Here is a 20666-nt window from a genome sequence, read left to right on the forward strand (position 1 = left end):
GGAATCTGTGGGATGCAATGAAAGCTGTCCTCAGAGGAAAATTTATTGCACTGAGTCCACATATCAGGAAAACAGAATGAATACAAATAAACAACCTGATGTTACACCTCAACATCTAGAAAAAGAAGAGCAAGTCAATCCCAAAGCCAAAAGAAGAGATTATAAAAAATCAGAGCAGAAATCAAGGCAATGGAGACCAAAAAAAAACAACCCCCAAAAAATCAATGAATCAAACAGTTGGTTCTTTAAAAGAATAAATAAAATTGATAAGCCCCTAGCCAAGCTTATTTAAAAAGGGAAGAAAAAGCTCAAATTCATGCAATACAGAATGAAAGAGGAGAAATCACTATGGACCCTATAGAAATACAGAAGATCATCAACACCTATTTCGAAAACCTCTACTCTCAAAGGTTTGATAACTCAGAGGAAATGGACAGATTCCTAGAAGCATAAAAAGTACCAAAGCTAGGTCATGAAGATGTAAAACTACTGAATAACCCAATTTCTATTAATGAAATAAAAAACGTAATTAAATCCTTACCTACAAAGAAGAGCCCAGGCCCAGATGGATCCACTGCAGAATTCTACAAGAAATACAAAGAACACCTAATGCCAACACTCCTCAAATTCTTCAATGAAATTGAAAGGGAAGCAATCCTTCCTAAATCGTTCCTAGAAGCAAATATTACTCTACTACCAAAACCAGAGAAGGACTCACCTGAAAAGAGAACTACAGATCAATCTTCCTAATGAACACAGATGCAAAAATCCTCAATAAAATATTGGCAAATAGGATGCAGCAAATCATCAAGAAGATCATACACCCCAACCAAGTGGAATTAATTCCAGGCATGTAGGGATGGTTCAACATACATAAATCAATAAATGTAATCCACCATATCAATAAAGCCAAAAGTAATATAGATGCAGAAAAAGCTTTTGATAAGGTCCAACATTCATTCATGATAAGAACCTTACAGAAAATTGGAATATATGGTCTTTACCTTAATATAATTAAGGCCATCTATGACAAATGGACAGCCAGTATCATACTAAATGGCCAAACACTGAAGGCCTTTATTGTAAAATCAGGCACAAGACAGTGATGTTCCTTATCACCACTCCTATTTAATATAGTACTGGAAATACTGGCCAGAGAAATTAGACAAGAGAGAGAAATAAAAGGGGTAAAGATAGGAAAAGAAGTTAAATTATTATTATTTGCAGATGACATGATACTCTATATAGAAGATCCCCAAAACTCCATTGAAAGACTGCTAGATATAATAAATAAATTTAGTAATGTAGCTGGCTATAAAATCAATACTCAAAAATCAATAGCATTTCTATACACTAACAACAAAGTCACAGAAAGAGACATATGAGAAGCCACACCCTCACACTAGCAACCAAAAAAGTGAAATATTTAGAAATTACTCTCACAAAAGAAGTGAAAGACCTATACAGGGAAAATTATAATACACTAAAAAATGAAATTGAAGATGATCTCTGAAAATGGAAAAACATCCTTTGCTCATGGATAGGAAGAATAAATATTGTGAAAATGGCCATTCTCCCAAAACTTTTATACAGATTCAATGCAATCCTGATAAAAATACCATGAACAGACCTCACAGAACTTGAGAAAATGACTCCTAAAATTTATCTGGAGTGAGAAGAGACCTAGAATAGCAAGGACAGTTCTAAGCAGCAAAGGCACGGCAGGCGGAATAACAATCCCTGACTTGAAGTTATACTACAAGGCAACTGTAGTAAAAACATGGTATTGGAACCAAAACAGAGCCGAAGATCAGTGGAATAGATTAGAAGATACAACCACAACTACAAGCACACTCAACCACCTTATCTTTGATAAAGGGGCCAAACATGTTCACTGGAAGAACGACAGTCTGTTTAATAAATGGTGTTGGAAAAACTGGCTCTGCATATGCCAAAAACTAAAACTACACCCGTGCCTATCACCATGTACTAAAATAAAATCTAAATGGATCAAAGATCTTAATATTAAAATAGAAACACTAAATCTATTGGAAGACAAATTGGGTAAAAACCTTGAAATATAGGAGTAGGTAAAAAAAATCCATGAACAGGACTCAAACCACATGGGAAATACTTCCCAGAGTCAATAACTGGGATCACCTCTGATTAAAAAGTTTCTGCACGTCAAAAGAAATCTCCAACATAGTGAAAAGAAAACCCACAAACTGGGAAAAAATCTTAGTAAACTGCCCCTCAGAAAAGGACTTCTGTCTAAAACATATAAAGAGTTTTAAAAAATCAGACCCCCAAAATTCAAATACCCAATCTAAAAATGGGCATCTGAGATGAATAAACAATTTTCAGATGAAGAAATTCAAAGGGCAAATAAATACATGAAAAAAATGATCACCATCACTGGTCATTAGAGAAATGCAAATTAAAACCACACTGAAATTTCATCTCACTCCTGAAAGAATGGCCAAGATCAAGAAAAACACCAACAACAAATGCTGGAGAAGCTGTGGAGAAAAAGGAACTCTCCTGCACTGTTGGTGGGGGTGTAGACTAGTACAACCATTGTGGAGGTCAGCCTGGAGATTTCTCAAAAAGCTGGGATTGGAAGCCCAATTTGACCCAGCTATTCCACTTCTAGGCATATTCCCAGAAGAACTGAAAGCATCATACCACAGTGATATATGTGCACCCACATTTATAGCAGCACAATTTGTAATAGCCAGATCTTGGAAACAACCTAAGTGTCCATCAAGTGAAGAATGGATAAAAAAGTTGTGATATTTTTATACAATGGAGTAGTACTCAGCTATAAAGAATGATCACATTGAGACATTTATAAATAAATGGACGCAGCTTGAGACCATACTCAAGTGAAATAAATCAAACTCAAATGTATAAATACCAAATAGTTTCCCTAGTGTAAGAAATGATAAGAATACATAAAATTATATGGTAATCATGATTCCCAGTCATATTGGTTTTAATCCATATAATGTTATCATTCATTACTTGCAATGGTTTTAACCTGGGTTGTTCGATTTTAGTATCGGTGATAGTACGAATAGCTATTCTGAAGAAAACAACACATCATAAAAGCTAGTGCTGATTTAATATCATCTTGTTTTGAAGTCCCATCAAGCTGTTGTACATCTGTTTCCACTGGTTTTAACATGTGGTATCTTACTATATTTTACTATATGCGATAGTATAAACAAAATGTTTTATAGGCAAAGAGATAATATAGAATCCATTGTTCATTTTCTGTTAACTGGTTTTAAATACCCTGTAATTTCTTCATTCTCTTAAATAGCTTCAGACTGACTTGATAGGCTTGATGCTACAGTATATGAAGTTATACTCAAATAACTCAAGGAAGAAGGCACTATGGTGACTACTACTATGTTAAATTATCTGGGAGTGAAACACAATGATGCTTAAATAGTTCGGTTTTGACCTGTGTTGTTCTAATACAATGTCCTCTTACCTCAATCCCATCCTTTTTTAAAAGTCAATCTATTTTTTTCTTACTTTTTTTTTTCAATTAAGGGAAAGCTAAATTAAAAAATAGCGGGATATATTATAGTAACTTTTTTGTTTTCCTATTAACCTGATATGATCCCCAGTACTGCTCTCCCCATCTTGTTCTGTCAGATTTTACTATATTCTATTTTGTTTGATAGGATCAAGTTTCAGGGTATAGGCAACCACTTTGAAGGCAATAAGATTCACTAAGTTGCCCATTATAGTTTGACTATTATCTTCTTTTGAAATCCTGTAAGGTCTCCATTGTAGGTTTTATTGGTCTTGTTCTGTACTGTTTTGATCAATTCTATTATACCTGACGATATAGGCAACTTTTTAAAAAAAATAGCAAGAGGCACAATGGTAACCATTTTAGATCACCTGATATTCTATTTTTGCATCATGTACTATGCCCACCCTTCTGTTCTAACCGACTCCGTTTTGTTTAGCCACATTAGGTTTTATTCTCTCCAAAAAATAATAAGAATTGTGGGAGTAACAAACCCCAAAAGGGTAATTGTTATTAAAAAGAGAGGAAAGGAAGGTGGTCTAAAGGATATAACTGCATGTATATTTAAGTGTGAGGGATGGAAATCCATATTACTGAACTTTTGTTGGACCATTGATCGGCACTGTGTGCAATCTCATTGTATAAATGTTCACTTTACATGCTTTAATATTATAATTTGGACAACTATTTCAAAGATGACAATATGAAACCTTTTAGCTAGTGATATCTTAATGCATTTTTTCTTGAAATTCTGTATTATTTGAACCCTTTTACTGCTTTGTTTTTTATTTTATTTCCTTTATTTTTTCTCTTTAAATAATAATAAAAAAAGAAATTAAAAATCAAATTATCAGTAACACAATTGTAACAAGAGACCTTAACACACCACTGACACCAAGGGATGGATCAACCAGACATCAAATCAGCAAAGAAATAACAGAACTGAATGACACATATTAATAAATGGACTTGTTAGACATATACAGAGTGTTCCATCCAACAACATCAAAATACACATTCTTCTCATCAGTACATGGGTGATTCTCTAAAATAGACCATATATTAGCTCACAGAACAGATTTAAATAAATTAGAGAGAGTTGAAATTATCCCTTGCATGTTATCAGATCATAGCGCTTTGAAATTAGAATTTAATGATAAAAGATACTGCAAAAATCCCACAAACACATGGAAACTGCATAACACACTCTTGAGTAATCAGTGGGCCACAAGGGAAATTAAGAGATAAAACAATACCTAGAAACATATGAAAATATATATACAACTTACTGGAGTATGTGGGATGCAATGAAAGCCGTCCTCAGGAAAATTTATTGCACTGAGTTCCCACATCAGGAAAAAAGAATGAATACAAATAAATAACATGATGCTACACCTTGAACAGCTACAAAAAGAAGAGCACCTCAAGGCCAAAGCCAAAGAAGAGAGGAAGTTATAAAAATCAGAGCAGAAATCAATGCAATAGAGACTAAGAAAACAATCCAAATAATCAATGAATCAAAGAGTTGGTTCTTTGAAGAATAAATAAAATTGATAGGCCCCTATCCAACCTTATTTTAAAAAGGGAATAAAAAGCTCAAATTCATGCAATAAGAAATGAAAAAGGTGAAATCACTTCAGACCCAATAGAAGTACAGAAGATCATCAATACCTATTTTGAAAACCTCTACTCTCAAAGGTTTGATAACACAGAAGAAGTAAACAGATTCCTAGATACATATGAAGTACCAAAGCTAGGTCAAGAGGATGTAAAACTGCCGAATAACTCAATATCTATTAATGAAACTGATAATGTAATTAAATCCTTCTCTACAAAGAAGAGCCCAGGCCCAGACGGATTCACTGCAGAATTCTACAAGAAATAAAAAGAAGACCTAAGGCCGACACTCTTCAAACTCTTCAATGAAACTGAAAGGGAAGCAGTCCTTCCTAAGTCATTCCTGAAAACAAATTTTACTCTAGTACCAAAACATGAGAAAGATCCAAATAAAAAAGAGAACTGTAGGCCAATCTCCTTAATGAACACAGATGCAAAAATCCTCAATAAAATATTGGCAAATAGGATGCAGCAAATCATCAAGAATATTATATACCACGACCAATTGGGATTCATCCCAGGCATGCAGGGATGGTTCAACATATGTGAATTGATAAATGTAATCCACCATGTAAATAAAGCCAAAAGTAAGAATCACATGATCATTTCTATAGATGCAGAAAAAGCTTTTGATAGGGTCCAACATTCATTCATGGTAAGAACTTTACAGAAAATTGGAATAGATGGTCCTTGCCTCAAAATAATAAATGCCATCTACAACAAAACATCATGTAGTATGCCTTAAAGAATTACAATAAAAACAATGAAAGATTCTCCCAAGAATTTGTATGGTCCATTAATCCTGAAATATACTCTGCAGGGACAGACCATAGTCTTGCAATACTGAAATAATTCCGGTTATAGTTCTGATTTATGTAAGAAGGACATGTAATCACATCAGTTTCTGTAACCATCCTAAAAGGTATTGATACCAAGGGGAGATTATGAACCACAGAAAAGTCAACATCAAGAAATCAATGGCAAATACTTTCTGGAGAAGACTTCAGCTCCTCTTTATTTCATAGATAAAGATATCATGAATGGTGCAATGGCAAAAAAGTCTGAGAAAAACACCTGAAGACAGCCTCTCAAACCACTTAAGGGGTTTGGACAGGCACCATAACAGTCTTGGTCTTATGCCATATGGAGAGTTCAACCTTATTTCATCATCAGCTGAATATCTGTTGTGGAGAAATAAGACAAACAGCGGATCAGTACACAGTATTTCAAATGCCCAGGTTCCTGTTTCTCCTCATTTTTTAAGGTCTCTAGGTTTCTTATTTCTTTCTCTTTGATATAAAATTTAACCTATTCCTTGAGCTGCTCCCTTAGTGTTCAAGATAAATTCATGTGTGTGATACCCAAGGAATAGTAATTTCCCACACAGATGAATAACATGAAATAGCTGTTTAAAGGCTTGCTCTTCATCTCTTCAATAAACACAAAATGTATCTGTGAAGTGGTAGAGATCATTACTTTCCATCTAGATGTGAAACACTTACTGATGGCAAATTTCATATCTCTTGACAGTAATCAAAGAAACAGCAAAGCACAATGAAGATGAACTCAAACAGCGTGAGGACGAACTTCAGGAGCACGGGAAATGCCATGGTGAGTCATGGGGGAGAGAAAAGTTAGAGAGCTGTGAACAGATGCTTTCAGCCATGGGCACACTGTTAGATATGCTTTACCCATGGGCAAAATGTGGTAGTGAATATTCTTCTTCTTCCCATACACCTCACCTCTCTATGACTGTACTCTGCAGTGTGCAGTCCCACTCTCTTAAAATATCAGACCAGTGCAATGACTGTTGTTATCTAGCTCATTTCCTGTTATAGGCAGGATCACAAGAGACAGTTTGTTCCAAAGCCAGCTTTGCCAAGGTTTCTAAATCTGACACTATGGTAGAATCTATTTATGTCTCATAGTAATGAATCCTCATTATGGGTAGTGTCCACCTGAGTTGGGATAAAACATCCTGACACTAAAAGGCAGCTAGATTTTCCATATCACTATTTTGAATGAAATAGAACCCTTGAATTGTCTTTTTACTTTAAGGAAGACTGGAATAAAAATTATTAAATATATTGCTAAATGCCATTTGTTTTATCCCAAATAGAAGTTTTATTTAGGTTCATACGATGTGCCTCCAAATTAAAACCTCACTGCATAAATAAATTTACTCATTAAGAGTCAAGTGTTTGGCTATTTCATATGCAAGTCTTAAAGTTCCTTCATATATGGATAAATATCAAGAAATTGCGTATCTCAACCTGGAAATACTTACAGATATGACATCTGCAGGGAGCATCCCAGTTGTTCCAGAAATGCCAAATAAATATATACCATGCATTATTGTGAATACCAGTGCAGACGAAAAGCACACAAATTTTATTGATACAAACACCCAAACCTGCAAGTGAGAAAGCAAACTGAGTCCTTAATTATGCATTCTGGTGATTGGCACATGGAAGCACAAATATAGATGAGCATACAGTCTCTTAAAACACAAAGAAAATTGAAAGCAGTAAAAATAAAGGCAAAGGATACTATACACCAAGTATATATTTACACTTGTGTTTCATTAACAGACAAATGAAAAGAAATTTCTTTCTCCTGGAAAAAATATTTTTGGGATCTCAAAGCAGAATGAAGCCTGGGAAGTATTGTGTTGTTCATTTAGGATATTGAGGATGATGCATGTCTTATCTGTTTTAGAATTTTAAACTATAGGGAAACTCACCACTTTATCATTCCGTGAATTTGCATCTACAATGGTCAGAATTCCTGATGTAACATACTGTAGAAAAATAAAGGTCAGTTAGTTTGTCTGGGAATATATTATCTGTACTCTTACTAAGACCAAACATTTCTCAGTTTTCCTCCTTATACTGTGTGCTCTTAAGCAATGCATGAATATATTCCTTAGCATTACATTCATATATACAGTCATAAAAGAAAAAGTACTATTGGTATTGACTTACAATGAGTGGCACCGAAATACATACATAGGGCAATACAGGGTGAAATTGTATTGTAGAAAGTTGATATCGAGATGAATTGGAAATAACTATTGCCCACAGGACAATCAGTGCCATTCCACACATAATTTGGAACACCTGGAGAAGGAGAAAGTGGCTGTCAGGTAAGAAAAGTATAAATCTTAGATAAAATTATTTCACTAAATGAGGGTCTGGTAATTGAGAGTCCCCTTAGAAGGGAAAATCTCTTAAGATTAGTGCCTAAATTAATCTGAATTTCCAAAATTACAATGTTGGCAAGTTTTATAAATTACACAAACACACACATTTATGCATACATATATATTTTTACTTCATATTTAAATAGAGTCAGTAGACTATTATGGGTGTTTTTCCCTGATCACACCCAACTATTAGGTCATCTCAAACTTTACTCAGAAAAAATTTGGGGCAAAAGAAATTTATCTTATAAAGAGGGTGTTTCAAAATGCTCACCCCTACATCACACTGCTGTTTATTCATGTTATCCTGCACAGGACGTATCTCAGATGGACCACTGGGGTCTATGCCTTGCATGTCCATAGTGATGTCACTGATCGTATCGATTGCAGAACCTGTGATCCTTTTGATGAATGAAGATGTGCCGTCCTGGAAAATCAGATCAAAGAATGAATCTCTGATTTCATACAATATTTCTATGAATGACAGTGTCAAAGTAAATGTTCATATTCTGGCTGCATACTGGTTTCAATAATGATTTGAGAAATTATTACAAGTAATAAGTATCCAGGATTCTTTCTTGCCCATTTAACAACAGTATATCCTTTATTATACTTTCAAAAAGGACATGAAGGAAACTTCTTATTACTCCAATAGGAATCTAGTAATTCTAGCCTGAATTTAAGAGCCCTGTAAATACAACATCCTGAAATACTGAGGAGTGTTAGCACGATGGAGCTGAAAATGAAAAACACCATTCACTAATCCTAGTATTCATGTACCAGAGAGATATGAGGAAAAATAACTCATTAGTTTTGCAACATTAGAATTCTTTAATTTACCCTCACATTTAATTAAGCTCTTCCACTGTTATTTCTGGTTTTTTTCTAGGGCTCAGGCGTCTTGGAAAGTTGAAGATATGACAGCATCATCCTCAGTCAGCCACCCTGTGACCTGCAGGGTCACACTCTGGTTTCTCTTGCTCACTCTGATTTCTCAGCACACATGCTGTGTGCAGCCACAGAAACTCCTCAGCAGCCACCTGTGCATGGATGAGTGCCACTTCCCCCCTGACCTCAGACCCTGCTCTTCTGCTGTCCTGACTCCAGAGCAGAAATTCAGTATGCAGCATTCATGAGCTGGAGATGGTTTCAGGCTGCATTGGTAGTGAGTCTCTCTCTCTCTCTCTCTCTCTGTCTCTCTCTCTCTGTCTCTCTCTCTCTCTCTCTCTCTCTCTCTCTCTCTCTCTCTATATATATATATATATATATATATATATATATATATCTTTCATTATTATTATTTTTGCTATTGTTGTGGTACCAGGAATAGAATTCTGAAACTTCTGCTTAGCAGGCAGGTGCTGCTCTGTCGAGCTATGTCTCCCACAGTCTTCTGTATTGAAAGACATGGACCTTCATGTATAAACCCTGAGTTAATGTTACCTTTTCTAACCTCATGGTGATGGAGAGAGTTTTCATGTCACCTTCAGTTCTCTTTTTACCTCAACTGCCAAAACTCAGATATTGTTCTTCATACTTCATTTTTGCTTCATTTCAAAGTTCATTGTATTTTCCAGATGTTTGTCATAGCATTACAATATAGCTTAGTAACAAAATAGACAGATATAAAATTGATAATATTTCCATACATCCACTAAATATTAATCTTCTTTTAGAGAAATTCATGCTTTTTATTCTGAGTTAAGTGATCAGAATAGAAAATATCATTTTTGTTTTTGTCAATCAGCGTAATAAATTCAGGAAGAAAAGTCATGCACATATATGGCCTGGGTTTATATTATGAAATGAACTGCATGCAAATCCAGAAAAATGCATTTACTTTGAAATATTCCTCCACACAGAATCACCCTGGATGTTCTTTTCTTGTCCTCATCACTGACAGTCTCCCACTCTGTGCTCCCATCCCCTACATTCCCAGTTTTCTCTCCTGAAGAGCATAGGTGCTATTAATTTTTAAAATGTAGCTTTGTTGCACATGTTTCTATAACATTACAATTAGGAACTTCCTGTTAAGAATAATAAAGTTGTGAAAAATATAATTCCAGAGCACAATCATTGTACTCTTTGATCGAAATTCCTGTTGTGAGATAAAAGTGGAAAGTAAATTTGTGATAAAATGGGTGTAGAATATGAAACGCACTTGCTAACAGACATGGGGACCATTGGAAAGGTACTCTGAGTTTTTGCACATTCAGGACAGAATAAAATACTTAGGCAGAACTTTTTAAAAATAACTTTTGGGAATGCTGATGTGATGCAAGTTGGTATTTTTGTTTGTTACACTGTATAGTAGATGTAATAAGAATAACATTAATATATGATAATTAGGTTCTTTCTTGAGTCAGTAATACACATATCATGTTTTAATCATGTTTATTTGTCCATCTTCCCTTTGCCTTTCCTTTTCCTCAAACTCCAGATCCACTTTCAATTTCTGCGAAGTTTACATTCTAGTTTTCTATCAGCTATATTTTATATAGTGCATTTTATACAGCTTTACCATTTCGCATTATTATAATATTTAGTCTGAAAGTGGAAAGTCAGGTAAATAAAAATGATGCAATACCCAGAGAAAATGATGACTTTCTCAAATAACAATACCTAGAGTTTTTATGGCACTAATCTAGTCACAAAATTTCTTGCCAGTTAACAACTCCAGAAAATGTAAATGTGTAAATGTTTGGCATGGAGGAACATGGACTCTTATGGTGTAACAAAATGCCATGAATATAAACAACAGGAGAGACACATACCTCTGTCTACAAACATCACTCTCTCTTAACCGATCTGTCCAGGGCCAGGAAACTTCACTGCACTGTTGTCCACTTAAGACCCTGTCTGAAGGAGCTACCCAAAAACACCATCTCACCTGGTCCTCATTTGGGCCCCATATAAACTGTGGGAAGTGGATCTTCAATGCAAATTACTTTTACTTTGTAAGAGGAGTCTACAGCTGTTTAAGGAGATAAGGACACTTTATCTAAAGTGATACCTTCTCAGCCCAGAATTCTTACACATGGGTTCCTGTGATGTGGAAAGGCTGATCCCACTGGCAGAAATACCTTTTTTAATCTCTACTTCTCAGATGGCTACATTTTTAAACAAAATTGTCAAAACACTTACATACACATTTCTTTCTTTAAGGAAAAATTTCATTTCTTGTTTTCATAGTGCCATGGAACAGTATAAAAGGCACAGGCCTTGCGTTCTTGGACTTATTTTGAATGACAGATTCAAGCTTCATTAGTTCATATGGAAGCCTCATTTAGAGACAATACGTTGTATTATTCTGATAGATAGAAGGGATGTCTGTATTCTTTCTTTTTTCATCTTTCTTCTTTAATTCTAATTTGTGTATTTTCTTATAACTAGTCTTCAGTGCTTTTACTCTTTTCTTGCCAAGTTCTATTTGAAAAATGATCACATAAAAGCAATACATAGTATTTCTGATGTTACCCAGGAAATACCGAGCACCGAAGTGATCTGCTATTTGCTCTTTTATATCTAAAAGTCTGCCATCTAAAATCATAAATCAGGGCTGAGGATTTAGCTCAGTGGCGTAAGTGTTTGCCTGCCAAGCAAGAGGTCATGAGTTCAATTCCGGGTACAAAAAACAAAACAAAAAACAACCAAAAATCTTAAGAGTAAAAATCACAAATGTGTTTTAGAGGCTCTTCAATTGTTATTGATTTAAACTCTAACCTGCAAAGGAATAGAAACATGTCTTCCCTATTCTGAATTTTCTACAATACTACAATCCAGGGTTGGCATGGTAAAAACAACTGTAAGTGCTTTTAATTATCATTCTATGAGTCATAATAATTTTATAAAGGGCTTTTTCACAGGGATAAATGTATTATTCAATCATGGTTTCTCTCTAGTTCTGTACTAGTTCTGTCACTAAGTAGTGATACTGTCTATCCATTTCCTACTTCAAACCTATCAAAGGGAGTCATCTTCCCTTTTCAAGTTGCATAATTTTTAGTGTCTTCTTATTTAATGTACAGGTTACCTGTGAAAGAATCTGTTTTGTCAGTTGGTTCTTTGTATGCATAATCATGAAGGCTGTGTTTTTCTTCTTTCTTCCATTAATGCATAGCCTAGAGAGATTTTCTTTTTATATTTTCAAAAAGTAAAATACTCTGTTGCATCTATAAGATTTATAGATATGTCTTATTGTTGTGTGTATCCTGAGAGAAAGTTATTGGCTCACATTTGCTCAGGTAAATGTTTTCCCTTTTCTGAAGGTCCATCTTTATGGTTTATATATTTTGCTTATAAGGTATATTATCTTTGAAAGCTATAATCCTACTTAGAAAGTCACAGTTTTGAATGCCAAATTATTTTGAACTCCTTTCTCATTCTTAGGAGAAACCTAAGTTCTTTTTTCTGCTGTGCCCATAGAACTTTTCAATCAAGCTTTCATTTATGAAAATGTGTGATATAAATAAATGCTTCATCAGTTTAAAATAAACCCTAATTTAGGGAGAATAAATTGGATTATTGTTATAAATATTGGTTTCTGTATTGTTACTTTATCCATAATAATGTCCCACATTATTCTCAAATGAAAACAGAAGTGATCTGCTCTGTAGCCCTACTTCTAAAACTATACTCTGGTAGCATTAGGGGAAACTTACAAACACTACATCTTCTCCTCTGGAGTGAATGCAGAAATATATTAAACTCTTCACTATGATGTTTTTTTGTTATTCTTCATAGTTACACAGGGCTACCATCATAAGTGATGGGGGATTTTATGACCTTTTTTTTGGCATTTTTCCTCTTTTTTGCAAGGTATAATAATTTGAAAAAGGGCTTTATCTTAGGTAAAAAACAAGATACTCTTAACCTCTCTTTTTGTATTTATGAGACAAGTTCTATTTCCACCTTGTTTAGTTAGGTCTAAAATTACCCCAATGCCTCACGTGTTTGGAAGGTGCATGGTTTTGGACTGCTGTATTCATCAACAGACTCACATGTGAATGGGTTCCTAGCCCAGTGTGTGGTTAGTATGCACGGCCTGATTGGAGGTGGTCCCCAGGTTGTCAGCTGACCAGGTGTCCTGCTGTTTACAGCTCCTGCTATCTCTACTTCAGGCAGCCATGAGTTGAGGCATGCTTCTGTGTTGTGCCTTTTTTGCCATGCTATTTCTGCCTATTTCTGCTATTTCTGCCAGGACACTGTCCATGGCAGCAAATTGTGAGCCCCCCCCCCAAAAAAAAACCCAACTTCTCCTTTGAGTTGCCCCTGTTGTGTATTTTGTCTGAGCAATCGGAAAGTAGGTCATAAACCATGTCTAATCCAAATGTATCAAGACAAATAATCTGACATTGACCATTGTAGAAGTTTCAGGATATTTTTAATTTGGTGATATGTATTTAATAAAAAAAACACTAAATTATTTCAAATCTTCCTTTCTCTTCCTTAGTATATTGACACAATGCATACTTGAGTTTCCATGGAATAATGTGATCTTATTCAATTTAGCAGGAATATAATATTTGTTTAATGAAATAAACATAAATTAATTTAAAATATAACGCATAGAGAATTTCTTAAGGGTAACCAATGCAAATAAACTTGTAGGCTTATAGACAGTAAGACCTGAAGAACTGACTCAGAAAGAATCTCATGTTTCTTTTCTTAAACAAGCTCTATATTAAAAGTTTTTACTCCTGACTTATTAACTAAATCCATAGTATTAGCTATTATAACTCAGTGCTCATTCCACTCAGAATCCCATTTAAATTGGATATTTGTATGAATAATGTAATATGAAAGAAAATGTATCACAATAGTGAATGAATAACTGGAACATGAGGAATAATTGTAGATATGAGAATCTTAACCCTAAGTACATTGTAACCTAATCTATTATGGAGAAGTTCTCTATAAATTAAAAATGAATAAATTCATATAGCATATTTTCTTGCATGCCTAAGGAATAATTTATAAATAAACTATTGGGAAAAGGCAATTATCAAATATGTGGAAATTAATGAGAAATTCTGCAAGAAAAGACATGGAATAAAGAAAGGTTCCTGGAAAATTAAGAAATTTCTTGATAAAATAAAAAAAAAGAAAACAGGATAAATAACATTTTGTGATTGTGCTATCAATTTATAGTTACCAGTAAGTATTTACTTGTAAAAGAATTACTGAAATAAATGACCCTTACCTTTAAGAATTTAGAAAAATTAACTAGTTAATTCAATGTAATTTAAAAAGGACATTATGAGGGTAAAGTCATAAGTAATATAATAAATTAACAAGAGAGTTCTACGTAAATACAAGACTGGGAAATTATCCTAAAAATGTTTATAACAGGACCTTAGTTCACAAAATAAGCTAAACCTTTTCTTGTGTTCATTTTTCAAGTTTCATTTGGTGGCTATCATAATTTTTCTGTAATACACAAATGTTATAACTTGCACTACATTATGTTTCTATTGTATTTTATAAATAGATAACACTGGTTCTTTTTCACATATTCACATATGTTTTAACTTATATTCATAGTTTGGGTTTTAAAAATATTTAAACTTTTATCCTTTTACAGTGTAATTCTGCAATTGTATATTACTCCTTTAAAAAGTATTCAATGGCTTCCCATTTCTCTTACTTAGTTCTGCCTATAATTAGAAATTATTTTTTATCTCTTTATTCTTAGAAAGTGTTGTTTTCATGGAGTTCTTCACCAGTGGATCATCATTTATTCACAGAAAAGAAATGACTGAATAAGCTCAACACATGTAGGGGAACTTCATTGTATACACTCATGCACATTGATTCCCCAATAACAGCATCTACTATGGTGAATTAAGATGAATAGCAGATCAATACATGGTATTTCAAATACCCAGGTTGCTGTGTCTCCTTATACTGTAAGATCCCTAACTTTTCCATTTCTTTCTCTTTCTTATAAAATTTAAACTCAGTCCTTGAGCTGCTCATCTACTGTCCAATGTAAACTCATATACGTGACTCCCAAGCAATAGGGAATCCTCACATCAATTAACAACATGAAACAGTAATTTGAAGGCATGTTCTTCATCTCTTCAATAAACACAAAAGGTATCTGTGAAGTGGCAAAGAACATTTCTTGCCCTCTACATAAAATACACATACTCAAGGCAAGATTATTACCTATTTAGAGAAAAAACAAAATAGCAAAGCAGAGTGAAGATGCCTCAAACAGCATGAGGGCAAACTTCAGGAGCATGGGAAATGCCACTGTGAGTCACGAGGTAGAGAAAAACTAGAGAGCTGTGAAGAGATGCTTTCAGCCACAGAAACACTGTTTATGTGATAAGATAGATAAAACATATCTATGCTTTACTCATGGACCAACACTGTGGTAGTGAATATTCCACTCTGTCCTATACATGTCACTTCTCTATGGCTACATTGTAATATGCAGTCCTACCCTCTTGAAATATCAGAACAGTGAAATGATTATCTCATTATCCAGCTTGTTTCCTGTTATAACCATTATCACAGATGGCTGCTTAGCTCCAAAGTCAGCATCACTGAGGCTTCTGAATCCGAGACTATGTGAGAATCCATTTATAATATATAGTAGTAAATTCCCATCCTGGGGCAGTGTACCTACTCAAATTGGAACAAAAAATAATCACTGTGAAAAGCAGCTGGATTTTCCAAATAATTGATCTGAATGGAACTGAAGCCTTGAATTGTCTTCTTACTTTAAGGTAGAGTAGAATAAAAAATTATTAAATACATTACTGAGTACCAATTTTTTTTTACCTATATAGAGGTTTTATTTAGCTTCATATGATGTGCTCAAAAATTAAAATTTTGTCAGGAATTGAGATGCTTCCTGCTTTGCCTTTGTTACTGAGAAATGCTTTTTCTATTCTAGCTTTCTTCTGTTTCCAAATGAATTTTATGAATGTTTTCCCTTGATCTGTAAGGCATGTCAATGGTATTTTGATTGAAATTGCATTAAATCTGTTTAACAGTTTTGGAAGTATGGTCATTTTCACAATGTTGGTTCTTCCTAATCAAAAGCAAAGGATATTTTTTCATTTTCAGCTTCATTCTGCTTTGCTATTTTGTTTTTTCTCTAGATAGGTAAGAATATTGCCCTGAGTAAGTATATTTTATCTAGAGGGAAAAGAATGATCTCAAAGTTATCAATATGTTATCAACTAGTGATAATTACTTTATATTTTTTAATGTTATTTTTTGAAATTCTGTATCATTTCTACCCTTTTATCTGTTTTGCTTTTTTAAATAAAAAATTAAAATCTTGTTTTATAAGTGAATTTATTCATCCAGTATTTGGCCATTTTTATATGCAAGTCATATAGTTACTATATATATATGAATAAATGTCAAGAAATTGCATATGTGGATCTGGAAATCCTTGCAGATATGATACATGCAGGGAGTAAACTTATCATTCCTGCAAATTCAAATGAAATTGAACTATGCATTATTGTGAATCTCAATGCACCAGAATGCTTGCAGTTTATGGTAGAAGGGATGCAGTCTGCAAGAGAAAAGAGAACTGAATCCTGACTCGTGCATTCTGGCAACTGGGACATTGCTGCACTGATATGGATGTGCATGCAGCCTCTTAAAACAGAAATAGAATTGAAATTTGTAAAAAAATGAAGGCAAAAATTCTATAAACTATGTGCATATGTACACTTGTAAGCTTAAAACAGACAAATGATATGTGCGTGCTGGAAAGAAATAATTTTGGGATCTAACAACAGAGTCAAACCTGAGAAGTGTGTCATTTGTTTAGGATATTCAGGGTGATGCGTGTCTTATCTTTTTGATTTTTAAATTACAGGAAAACTTATCAGTTTGTTGTGCCATGTGTATGCAATCACAATGGTCAGAGTTCTTGGTGTGACATACTGTATAAAAATAAAAGGCAATTAATTTCCCTGGAAATACATTGTCGGTACTCATGTTTACTAAGATCAAAAGTTTCCCAATGTTCTTCCTCACACTCTGTGCTCATAAGCAATGTGTGAAAGCCTTTCTTAGGATTACATTCACGTTTAAAGTAGTAGAGGAGCAAATATTATTTATATTTACTTAAAATGAGTGCTATGCAAAACTATATGTAGGGCAATACAGGGTGAAATTGTATTATAGAAAGCTCATAATAAGATCGACTTGGAAATAACTATCGCTCACAGAACAGTCGGCCTCATGCCACATATCATGTGGAGCATCTAGAGTAGGATAAAGTGTCTCTCAGGTAAGAAGCATAAGTGTAAATCTTACATAAATTTACTGTGCTGAATGAGGTGCTTCTGGTAATTCAGAGATCCCTTGTAAGGGAAATTCTCTTCAGATTAATGCCTAAATTAATCTTTTGCATTACCAAAATGACAATGTTCAGAAATCACACACACACGTGTGTGTATGTGTGTGTGCATATATATATATATATATATATATATATATATATAATTTTTGTATGTATGTATAAAGCATCAGTAGACTATCACAAGTGAGTTTCCTTGACCACGGAACACTATCAGTTCATCCCTTGAGCTAACCCAGAAACAGTTTAGGGGAATAGAAAACCACCTCATAAAAATGGTCTGTAAAATGCTTACCCCTATGATATACATTGCTGATTACTCATGGTATTTTGCACAGGACATAGCTCAGAAGGATGACTGGGGTCTAGGTCTTGAATGTCCACAGTGATATCACTCATAGTATTGCTTTGCACAACCTGCAATTTGTTTGAAGCCTGAAGATATGTTTTCCTGGAAAATCAGATCAAAGGACGAGTCTCTAATTCAATGCAATATTTCCATGCATGAAAATACCAAAGTAAATTTAGGTTCTACAAGTGCTAGAAAATAGGCAGCACACATTTTTTTCTGTAATGATTGTGGAAATTCAGAGATTAGTAAGTATTCATCATTGTCCCTTGCCCACTTAACAACTTTACACCCATTATGCTATCACAAAATCTAAGCAAGAAATATCTTATTACCCTAATACAAATCCAGTGATTCTATTGTGAATTCAAGAGTCCTGCATATACAGTGTCCTGAAATGATGATGAGAATTAGCAGGATGGAGCTGAAAATGAAAAATTCCAATCATTAATCCTAGTATTCCAGGGAACCCCGGCCTAGGCCGGCTTCCTGTGGGTCAAGCAAGTCCAGCAGAGGTGGGGAACTCTCTTTTTCACCTGGGGGGGGCAGGCTCCAACTCCCTGTTGGTCCAGTAAGACCAGCAGAGGCAGGGAACACCACCCTAGGCCAGTGAACTGTTTTCTTTGCCTGGGGCCCAGGATCCAGCTTCCTGTGGAAATCAGTGAGTAAGGAGGGGGCAGGGAATTCTGTCCCAGCCTGGCTGACCTCTCTACCTCAATTTGAACAAAACTTGAAATTCAAAAATATAGGAAAATGACAAAACGAAACACCAAAATGCAGTCTCAAACAGCCAACCCATCCCAAGAAAGCCTAGGAGCCATGTGCATAGAAGAAAATATATGCCACATACCTGAAATACCTGAAATAATAGTAACTGAAATAAAGAAGCGACTATGGGAAGCCTTAAAGGAAATCAAACTATAAATAATCTCTCAGGTAAAAGAAGAAACGATAAAAGAAATGAAGGAGATGCTGAACATATCTAAAGAATACACAGTTAAAAAATTTGAGGAGGTAAACAAAAAGATAGAACCCCTGGATGAACAATATAAGAAACAAACAGAATATATAAAGCAGATGCAAAGAGATATACAGGCAATCAAAAACTCCATTGAAAGTTGTAAAAACTGACTCAATGAATGTGAAGATAGAATTTCAGACCTTGAAGGCAAGATTGCCGTGAGCAAACAGGAAAGGAAAGATCTTTTAAAAATCACAAGAAATCAGGAAATAACAATTCAACACCTGTAAAATGACACAAAGAGGAACAACATAAGGTTAATAGGGATAAATGAAAAAGAAGGGAACAACATAAAGGATGTCAAGAGGATATTTAGAGAAGTAATAGCTGAAAATTTCCCAAACATGAGATTGGAAACTGATATCAAGATCAATGAAGTATATAGAACTCCAAATAGCCATAACCAAAATAAAACTACATACACACACATAGGAATCGCCATCCCAGAAACTGAACAAAAGAATAGAATATTAAAAGCTGTCAGAGAGAAAAGACAGATCACCTATAAAGGAAAACCTATTAGAATCACAGCAGACTTCTCAGCACAAACAATAAAGTCAAGAAGAGCATGGAGTGAAGTATTTTAGATCCTAAGGAAAATGATTTCCAACCTAGGCTGATGAATCCTGCAAAACTGTCCTTCAAAATGGATGGAGAAATAAGATACTTCCATGACAAAGAACAGATGAAAAACTACATGATCACCAAGGCAGCCCTGCAAAGAATACTGAAAGACAGCTTAGATGCATCTAGGAAAAAACCACTAATCAAAGCAGACAATTAAATGGAACTGAAGGACAAAGATGCAACAGCAGAAAGATAACGTGTTAACAATAAACCAATATATAACAGTTATAACCATTAATGTAAATGGTCTCAATACACCAATTAAAAGAAACAAACTGGCAGAATGGATCAAGAAACAAAATCCAACCATATGTTCTCTACAAGCAACCCATCTAACCCAAAAGGATACCCATAGACTGAAAGTCAAAGGATGGAAAACAATACTTCATGAAACAGGAACACCCCCCCCAAAAAAAAAAGCTGGGGTGGCTATTCTGTTTGCAGACAATGTGAACTTCAAGTCAGTACTGATCAGAAGAGATAAAGAAGGTCACTGCATACTGGTAAGGGGAAAACTCCAAGAGGAAGAGATAACTATCTTAAATATATATATACACCAAATTCCAGAGCACCCAGTTATAAAAAACAAGTACTAACAGAAATGAAAAATCAAGTTAACAGTGACACAGTTATCACAGGTGATCTTAACACACCATTGACACCAATAGACAGATTAACCACACAGAAAATCAGCAAAGAAATAAAAGAACTGAATTGCACCTGTGAACAAATGGACTTAACAGACATATACAGAGTATTCCACCCAACAACAACAGAATATACATTCTTCTCAGCAGTGCATGGGTCATTTTCTAAAGTAGACCATATATTAATTCACAAAATATACTTAAATAGGTGCAAAAGTGTTGAAATCGTCCCTTGCATGCTATCGGACCATAGCGCTATGAAATCAGAAATGAATGATAAAAGATACTACAAAATTCCCACCAACACATGGAAACTGAATAA

Source organism: Cavia porcellus, unplaced genomic scaffold (genome assembly GCF_034190915.1).
Source record: "Cavia porcellus strain 051 isolate PalLab524CR breed Dunkin Hartley unplaced genomic scaffold, mCavPor4.1 scaffold_17, whole genome shotgun sequence".
Lineage (NCBI taxonomy): Eukaryota > Metazoa > Chordata > Mammalia > Rodentia > Caviidae > Cavia > Cavia porcellus.